The 10,312-nt window shown below is 39.4% G+C and overlaps 1 pseudogene; it reads left to right on the top strand.

The window, feature by feature from the left end:
- The first annotated feature begins 8,987 nt into the window (after positions 1–8,987).
- On the top strand, positions 8,988–9,587 carry LOC102857869 (annotated as a pseudogene).
- The last annotated feature ends 725 nt before the right edge of the window (positions 9,588–10,312 follow it).

The following is a 10,312-nucleotide window of genomic DNA, read 5'->3' as shown; positions in this document are numbered from 1 at the left end:
TAATATATCCTTATCAGGAGACCTACTGCACTAGCAAAGTCTGTAGTTATGGACCTCTCCAAATTATTGAGAAAAATTGTGTCAGTTTGAGGGCTAAAGGTTCATCTGATTCAGGCCACAATCTTTTCAGTCACTTGCTATGCATCTAAGAGCAGGACAATAAAGAAAGATGACAGAAAAAAATTATATTTTTGAAGTGTTTAAGAGTGCTGAAGATCCCATAGACTGCTGAAGAAACAAACAGGTATGTCTTGGAAAAGGTGCAGTCAGAGAACTCCTTGGAGGCAAAGATGAAGTTTTGTCCCACATACTTTGGACATGTTGCTAGGAGACATTATTCTGGAAAGTGATATCATACTTGGGGAAGGTGGAGGGGTAGCAAAAAAGAAGCAGATCCTCAGCCAGGCGGGTTGACATGGAGACTGCGGCTATGGGCTTGAGCATGTCAGAGATTATGAGGATGGCACCAGACAGGATATGCTCAGATCTGTTGTTCTTAGGGTTGCTAGGAGTTTTACTTGAGGGGACCGATCAACAACAAAATCTAAAGTTAACTCCCATGTTGTGAATGGACCAAAATTTCTCAATTCATTCTATTCTGGTTGGACATTTTCCATGTTCTTGTAACTGTGGATAATGCTGTTATGAACACTGGTGTGCAAATCTATGTGTCTCAGTTCTAATTTCCTAGAGGTGTATTCCTAGGAGTGGAATAGCTGGATTATATGGTATCTCTATGTTCAGCTTTTTGAGAAAATGACAAACTGCCTTCCAGAATAGTTGCACCATTTTACAATCCACCAACAGTGCATGAGAGTTCCTATCTCTTCATATCCTCTCCTATATTTATTGCAGGAGCAAAATTTGGAAAATTACTACATAACTTGAGAGAAACTGGAGGGCATTATACTGAGTGAACTAACTCAGTCTCTTAAGGATAAATAATGCATAGGACCTTTATTATAAAAACAGAAGAAGTACTAGTAAAATGTGCATGAGGATCCAAGGGGCAAAGGAAGGAGTGGGAACAGAAGGGGGAAGGTTGGCAGAAGGGGGAAATCAAAGGGTCTCACAATTTGGTGAGTGGAGGAGGGGTAAGGGAAGTGGGAAAGATCCAGTGAGGATCTGGAAAGACAGGTTAATGATGGGCATAATTTAATGGTGAATGATTTTATAACACATAATGAATGAGAATGACTGTATGAAATACAATGTGAGAGAAGGACAGAATGAAATACAATGTATATGACCTTTGTATGCAAACCATATGTAAAATTTAAAAAAAATAAATAAAAATTTAAAAAAATAAAGTTAAAGTCTTATCTAATTATTTTCTTAACTAAGGATATCTCTATAGGCAACACCAAGACAGGCAGAGAAAAATTGAACTTGTCAACAGTTTCATCTTACTTGCATCCACAATCAACACCGCTGGTATCAGCAGTCAAGACAGCCAAAGACAGGTTGCATTGGGAAAATCTGTTGTCAGAGACCTCTCCAAAATGCAAAAGGACAGTGATGTTAACAACTAGAGTGCACACTCATAGAAGGACTTTGAGCAAGGTAGCCATGTGTGTCCTTAGTTTAGCGAGCAGTGTGTTGGGTAAAAAGACTTAGTGGTACTGTGGTTAAAGCAGTAGTGTGCTAACTGATTTGTTGGCTGTTTGAACTCACCAGCCATTCCACAGGAGAAAGAGGTGGCAGTTGGTCATTCTAAAAGTTATTGTTGTTGTTGTTATTGTTAGGTGTCGTTGAGTCAAATAAGAGTCATAGCAACCCTGTGAGGCACAGATCTGAAACGTGCCCTAACCTGTGCCATCTTCATAATCTCTCAGGTACTCAAGCTCACTGTCACAGTCACTGTGTCAGTCTATCTTGTTGAGAGCCTTCCTGGCTTTCTCTGACCCTTCTCCTTTCCCAAGAACTGGCCTTTCTTGACAACATGCTTAAAATATATGAGATGAAATCTCACCAGCCTTTTCTGTAAGGAGCATCCTGGTTGCACTTCCTACAAGACAGACTTGTTAGTTCCTGGACACTGGGGCGGCTCTTGATCCAGCTACTGAGTCAGAATTGGCTCAAGGGTGAAACATTTGGTTTTGGTTTTGGTGAAGTTGGAGATCACATCAGCAAACTGTGTATAGAAAAGGAACCAGGAAGGCAGACCAACAACTTGTTTGAACTGTGGTGCTGAATTTAATTTGACAGCAGTGATAACTCCAAGTTAGGAACAAGGCCTCTGAGAGAGTTGGAAAAGTTTAGATGGCAGATGGTAAAAAGTAAGTTTGAGTCTAGAAAGAAATAGCTGAGAAGGACCAGGAGGAAAGACAGAGTTCTTGGCTTGGTGCTGACCTCCTTCATGGTTGGGTCCTGATTACCATTATTATTACTTCCACTTACTCCTCTGATCAAATTATAAGGTTCTTGGATGAAATGCCTTGCTCACAGTAAAGCAAAATTACTGAGTCAACATCAGCTGAATTAAAATGGTGGTAACCTAATATGTTGAAAAGAATTTTTTTTTTGGTGCACTAACTAGCTCTGATACCCTAGTGGGTAAGGTGTGCTGCAGGTGATTGGAATCCACCAGCTCTTCTGGAAGAAAGATGATAATCTCTGCTTTTGCGATTTATAGCCTCTGAAAACCCACAGAAGCTTTTCAGAATCAGTTGTGACTCCACGACAATGAATTTGGGGGGGGGTTAGTGTGTTGCTGTAGTAGAAGTTTGCTGTCAAGCACCCCTCCAAAGTGCTAAGGAGCAAGGATGTCCATTTAAAGACTAAGGTGCACAGGATCCATGTCATAGTAGTCTTATTCCTTCCTCTGTATCTAAAAGTTGGACAATGAATAAGAAGGATCAAAGAAGAATTTATATCTTTGACTGTGGTCTTGGGAAAAGTACTGAATATTCCATGAACTGCTAAAAGAACAAACAAATCTCTCTTGAAGGAGCACCAACCAAGTTGCTCCTTAAAGGCAAAGATAGTAAAACCTGGTCTCACATACTTTGGGCAAGTTATCAGAAGGGGCTAGTTCTTGGGGAAGAAAATCATCGTGTGGGTAAAGTTGAAAGATCAGATAAAGAGAACACCCTCAACCAGATGGTCTGACACAGTGATATTATTATGGGCTTAAGATCAAGACGCTAGTGGAGACCGTGAGCATAGCACAGGATAGGCAAGATTCAGATTTGTTGTGTAGGGTCACTGTGAGTCAGCGTTGACATGATGGCACATAACAACAACAATTGCTATAATGTATTTAATTGTTCTGAAAGATAACAACTGTGAGTCTGTTTTGGACATCATAATTATTTCATACACAGGCATATTTCCTACCAGTGAATTATTTTAAGTAAAGAAAAACAGCCCTCTGCCCACCTCCCAAAACAATCCCAGCCAAACACATATAAACACAAGCTTACTTCTTGCCCAAGAAAACAGAAAGAGAATGCTTAAGGAAGCAGACACTTCCATGTTGAGGCAGAAACCTAAAAACTGTGAAGGGTGTGAACCAGTTTCTCGGGAATTTAAGCATTTCATCACATTTTGTTTTTCCACTTTTTAAATTCATCATTTTAAAGAGCTTCTAGCTTGGGGATTTCTAATCTGTAAAAGGTTTTTTAACAAATATCCCTTACACTCTTTTCATGTGAGTTCTTCCTTTCCTCCACATGTAAAAATAGAAACGTCTTCAGTTTTAAATAATGTATAGTGTTCTGTTGTGCAAGGCAGTTATGGCCTCCGGCTGCTCCTGTTCATACTTTGGCTGAGTTCACTTTTCTCTTAGCCAAGAACAGTATATTTCATGGGGCCACTGGGGCAACCTCCCAGCCACATTTGATACTATGATGATAAAGCTTCCTACTCTGTTTGCTTTTTCCATTTTACTCTTTTTGTTTAAAAAGTTTACTCTTTTTGTTTGTTTAAATTCATTATCTTTTCCCCAGGAGCCAAGACGTGTAGCATCAACTTGAAAGTTGGATTCCAAAACAACTATGAGATATTGTCTCACTCCAGAAACAACAGCAAAATTCAACAGAGCAGCAAACAACAAATGCTGATGAGTTTGTGGAGACACTGGAACTCTTATTCACTGTTGGTGGGAGTGTAAAATGGTGCAACCACTATGGAAGGCAGTATGACGCTTCCTCAAAAAGTTGCAAATAGAAATACCATTTGACCCAGCAATTGCACTACTGAAAGTATACCTAAAGAAATCAGAACTGCCACGCAAGCAGATTATGCACACCCGTATTTATTGCTGTTTTGTTCACAATATCAAAGATTTGGAAACAACCCAAGTGTCCATCAACAAATGAATAGAGAAGCTGTGGTATAGTCACACAATAGAATATTATACAGCACTGAAAAACAAAGAACTCATGAAATATTGTACAAAATGAGTGACCCTGGAGAACATTTTTCTGAGTGAAATATCTCAGTCACAAAAGGACAAATGCTGCATAATGCCATTGTTATATAATGTACACAGGATTGAAATGGAGAAGGGAGAGAACTGCATAAAAGGAATATATAATTAGGCATTATCAGTGTGACAAGAATTCAGAATAAGAGCTACATAGTAAAGTGTTCTGTAGTGGAGACTGCATAACAATGAAAGAAATTTTTTTCTAAAGAAAAAATGAACTGGGGTGGGAGGGGGCAGGGAGAAAAATGTGCAACAATGAATGGATGGAAATCCAAGTTCTTTATAAACTTACAATAAAATCTTGATTTTAAAAAGATGACCAAAATAAAGCAAGTACTATAAGGAAAAAGAAAAAAAAAAAAGAAAATTGGGTTAAGCTCAAGTTTTAATACTTAATAGTTGGATGGCCAGTGCCAAGCAACTTTTGGATATTTTCTTTCTTTTTTCATTTGCAAAATTAGGGTGATTATATAAATATTTTTCCCCAGGAATTAAAAAATGAAACAAAACGAGATGATAAACATAAATTTTTTTCAGCAGAGAACAGTTTCAGTAAACATTAATTGCTTTTCTCTCTTCAGTATATATTTATTTGTGAACATTCTAGCACTCTATACTATCACAATAAAAACATTGATTCTCAAAGTGTGGTCCCTCAACAAATCTCTAAAAGACATAGTAAACTCCAATACCTAATGAGGTAAAAGAAGAAAAAGGGGGGAGTGGGAAATGGTTTGTTTAACCCAATTAAAAATGGGCAGAAGACATAGGGTTCCACCAAAGAAGACATTCAGATGGCCAACAAATGTATGAAGAAATGCTCAAGATCCTGAGTTATTGTTGTTAGGTGCAGTCGAATCAATTACAACTCACAGCGACCCTATGAACAACATATCTGAACCTTGTCCTATCCTGTGTCTCTTCATCATCTCCAACATGATTGAGCTCATTGCTGCAATCATAGTGTCAATTGATATCATTGAAGGTCTTCCTCTCTTTCACTGAATCTCTACCTTTCAAAATATGATGCCCCTTATCAAGGAATAGTCTCTGTCTCCATACCTTTTCAGTCTCTATGCAGAACATATAATTTGAGAGGCTGGACTTTAGGAGGAGGAACGTGGTATCAGGATTGGAGGAAGACCCATCAACAACCTGCCTTATAGATGACACAACCTTAACTTGTTGATACTGAGGAGGGCCTGAAGCATTTGCTGCAGAGGGTCACAGATTGTAGTTGGCAATATGGATTTAAGCTCAACTTAAAAAAATCAATGATTCTCACCACTGGGCCAATAGGAAGCATCATAATAGATGGTTAAGAGATTGAGATAGTAAATTTCAGCTTGCTTGGTTCCACAATAAACACTCTTGGCACAAGCAGTCAGGAAATCAAAAGATTAATTGTATTAGAAAAATCTGCTGTCGGGGACCTCTCCAGAGTGCTGAAGAGCAAAGAGGTCAGTCTAAAGACTAAGATATGCCTAATCCAGGCCATAGTCTTCAATGCTATGCATCAGAGAACCGGATAATGACTAAGGACTATAGAAAAAGAATTGATGCCTTTGAGTTACAGTGTTGGAGAAGAGTTTTGAACATATCGTGGACTACCAAGAGAATAGGTCTGTCCTGGAGAGGGTGAAACCAGACTGCTCCTTGTAAAAAGGGATTTGTAGCCTTCATCTCATATACTTTGGGCATGAAGCTAAGAGGGACCAGTCTTTGAAGAAAAAATATCATGAAAAATATCTTGTAAAAGTCAAGAGATAGCACAGACGAGGAAGACCCCAGATATTGACACAATAACAGATAATGAGGGTAGGTGTGTCAGAGGCAGTGAGATTGGCTCAGGGCAGTACAGGGTTCAGAGCTATTGTGCTATGAGTTGTAGCCAACCTGATGGCACTTAACAACAACAACCACCACCACATGCCCAGATGTATGTGAGATGACGTTTTGCCATCCTTGTCTCTATGGACATAATCTGTTTGTTCTTTTCGCAGTTCATTCTGCATTCTTCTCCAACAATACGGTTCAAGAAATCAATTCTTGTCTGGCATCCTTATTCATTGTATAGATTTTAGATGTATAGCAAGTTATTAAGAAGGTGGTGGCCTGAATCAGGCATGCCTTAATCTTCAAACTGACATCATTACTGCTTGATAATTTGGAGAGAACTGTGACAGCAGACTTTCCCAGAATAATACATTTTCTGATCTCCTAGCTACTGTTACCAAAATTGTTGATGTGGATCCAAGTAAAATGAAATTGTTGACAATTCCAACTTTTTTCCCGTCTATCATGATGTTGCTTATTGGTCTAGTGGTGAGGAATTTTGTCTTCTTGTTGTTGAGATGTAATCCATATTGCAGTCTCTAGTCTTTGATATTTTGCAGCAAGCACTTAAAGTCCTCCTCATTTTCAGCAAGAAATTTTGTATCACCTGTACAACACAGACAAAACCAGGTCAGGTGCTGTCTGTGGAACAGACAAACAATTACTTATGTGCCAGGTTAAATGGAGGCTGAAGTCCTTAAAACAAGTCCACAAGAACTAAAATATGACCTTGAGTCTATCCCACCTATATTAAAAAAGAATTTTAAGAACATCAATGACTGAAGACCAGACAAGTTATGGGATGATGATTAGCACTGGGCCAATTGGCACCATCAGGATAGATGGTGAAGAAATAGAGATTGTTGATAGCTTAAACTTGCTTGGCTCCACAATCAACACTCTTGGTACCAGCAGCTAGGAAATAAAAAGACAAATTGTACTGGGAAAATCTGCTGTCAGGAACCTCTCCAAAGTACTGAAGAGCAAAGATTTAAGTCAAGAGACTAAGGTGTGCCTGATCTAGGCCATGGCCTTACAATTATTGTTATGCATCAGAGAGATGGACAATGACAAGGATGACAGAAGAAGAATCGATGTTGGTGCTGGAGAAGAATATTGAATACACTATGGAGTGCTAGGAGAGAACAAACAAGTTCATCCTGGAGAGGATGAAACCAGGCTGCTCCTTGGAGGCAAAGATTTTGAAGCTCTGTCTGAAATATTTTGGGCATGTTGCAAGGAGGGACTAGTCCTTGGAGAGGGGCATCATTCTTGGAAAGACAGAGGGACAGCATGAGAGAGGAAGCCCCTCAATGAGATCAATTGACTCAGTTACTAAGATAATGAGGGTAGATGTGTCAGAAGCAATGAAGTTGGCTCAAGAATTGTTGAATATAGGGTCACTTTGAGTCATAAAGGACTCGATGGCACACAACTACAACAACATCAAGAATATAATTCATGAAGAGAGCAAAAAGGTTATTACAAAGACAGAGGAGAAAGGAAAAAAATTAAAAGGGATGTCAGAAGATATTCTGAAAATTGAGCTAGAGCATCAAAAAGTGAAAACAAAGGGGAGAGATGCCAAAATAAAAGAGCTAAAGAAAATATTTCAAAGGACAGTTTTAGAAGACAAAGCAAAGTGTTATAATTGAATGTGCAAAGAGCTGAACTAGGAGAATAAAAAAAAACTTACTCAGTATTTCTGAAGCTGAAAAAATCGAAAGACAAATTTAAGTCTTGAGTTGCAATACTGACAGATGCTATGAGTAAAGTCTTGAATGCTCTAGGAAGCATCAAAAGAAGAAGCAAAGAATACACAGATTCACCATACCAAAAATGATTTGTCAACACTGAAACAATGCAGGAAGTTCCACGTGATCAAGAGCCAAAGGTAATAAAGGAAGAAGTTCAAACTGCACTGACAGCATTGGCAAAAACTAAGGTCTCAAGAATCAGTAGGATACAAACTGGCATGTCTCAACTAATAGATGCAGCTCTGGGTGTGCTCATTGTTCTATGCCAGGAAATTTCAGAAGACATGGCCAATTGACTGGAAGAGATCCATATTTGTTTCCATTCCTAAAAACGGTGATCTAACAGAATGTGAAAATTAAAGAACAATATTAATATCCCATGAAAGCAAAATTTTGCTAAAGATCATAAAAATTGGCTAGAATAGTACTTTGCTAGGAAACTGCTAGGAGGTCAGGTTGGGCTTAGAAGAGCATGTGGTACTAGGCATATCATTGCTGAGGTCAGATGGATCCTGGCTGAAACCAGAGGATAGCAGAAGAATGTTTGGTTTTGTTTTATTGACTGAGGCTTAGTGGCAAGAAGATGCACTGTAATTCCAAAGGCTCATGGTTTGAGGCCACCAGCTGCTCTGCTGGAGAAGGGTGGGCCATCTCCTGCTGTGTGATTAACTGCCTCTGAAAACCCACCAGCCATGGGTCAGCTCTGACTTTATGGTACACAGTAACAACAGCAACAACATGGATTGACTATACGAATCATAACAAACTATGGTTATCAATGAGAAGAATGGGAACCCCAAAACACTAGATTATGCTCATATGAAACCTATACCTAAACCAAGAAGCAGTTTTCCAAACAGAACAAGAAAACTCTGCATGGTTTAAAATTTAAGAAAGGTGTTTTTCGGTTCTCTTCCTGATTCTGCGCCCTTGTTTTTTTCTGGACTATTGCTGATAACAAGATGTCTTCAGGAGCTGCCAAAATTGGGTGCCCTGCCCCTAACTTCAAAGCTACAGCTGTTATGCCAGATGGTCAGTTCAAAGATATCAGTCTGTCTGACTACAAAGGAAAATATATTGTGTTCTTTTTTCACCCTCTTGACTTCACCTTTGTACGCCCTACGGAAATAATTGCATTCAGTGATAGGGCAGAAGAATTTAAGAAGCTCAACTGCCAAGTGATTGGTGCTTCTGTGGATTCTCACTTCTGTCACCTGGCTTGGATCAACATGCCCAAGAAAGAAGGAGGGCTAGGACCCATGAACATTCCTTTAGTATCAGACCCCAAGCGCACCGTTGCCCAGGACTATGGAGTCTTAAAGGCAGATGAAGGCATCTCATTCAGGGGCCTTTTCATCATTGATGATAAAGGGATCCTTAGACAGATCACTGTGAATGACCTCCCTGTTGGTCGCTCTGTGGATGAGACTCTAAGACTCATTCAGGCCTTCCAGTTCACGGACAAACATGGAGAAGTGTGCCCAGCTGGATGGAAGCCTGGAAGTGATACCATCAAACCTGACGTCCAGAAGAGTAAAGAGTATTTCTCTAAGCAGAAGTGAGCACTGGCCGACCCAAAGTGCCAGGCTGCAGTGGGCAGCATTGAGAACAAAAACATCTTTTGTACATTCTTCGTGCTTAAAACACAAGGTCCTAGACTTGGCCAAGATGTGGTGTGTGATAGGATAGGTCTTTTCCAGCAGAGGTTGGGATGGACAACGTTCTTATGGCCTGAGCTATATTGTTGGATAGGCCAGCTGTTGTGTATTATGTACCAGTAGTAGTGGGACCTGAGAGTATTAATCTTTTATAGTTTCTATTAAACTTGTGAACCAAGAAAAAAAAAAAGAGAGGTGTTTTTCAGAGTTATATCCTTTCTCTAGACCTATTCAATCTGTATGCTGAAAAATCATTCAAGAAGCTGGACTCTATGAAGAAGAATAGCAGCAGGATTAGAGGAAGACTCATTAGCTATTGTTATTGTTGTGTGCAGCTGAGTCAGAATCAATCCATAGTTGACCCTCCACTAGGTTTTTAGAGGCAGTAAACAGCACAGAAGACTGTCCATCCTTCTCCCACCAGCAACTGGTGGATTCGAACCATGTGCCTTTGAGATTGCAATGCAGCTTCTTACCACTAGGCCACCAGAGCTCCCCATAGATTTTTTTTTTTAAATTGTGATGATAGATTTTATGAGAACTGTAGGATCTGAATTCCGAATTGGCTTTCAATTTCCACAACTGTGAGAAAATACATTTCCATTCTTCAGAGTCCTTCATTTGTCATA

Source organism: Elephantulus edwardii, unplaced genomic scaffold, assembly GCF_000299155.1.
Source record: "Elephantulus edwardii isolate Elephantulus edwardi_28Jun2011 unplaced genomic scaffold, EleEdw1.0 scaffold00171, whole genome shotgun sequence".
In the NCBI taxonomy this organism is placed as follows: Eukaryota; Metazoa; Chordata; class Mammalia; order Macroscelidea; family Macroscelididae; genus Elephantulus; species Elephantulus edwardii.
This window is presented reverse-complemented; position numbering and strand designations above follow the sequence as displayed.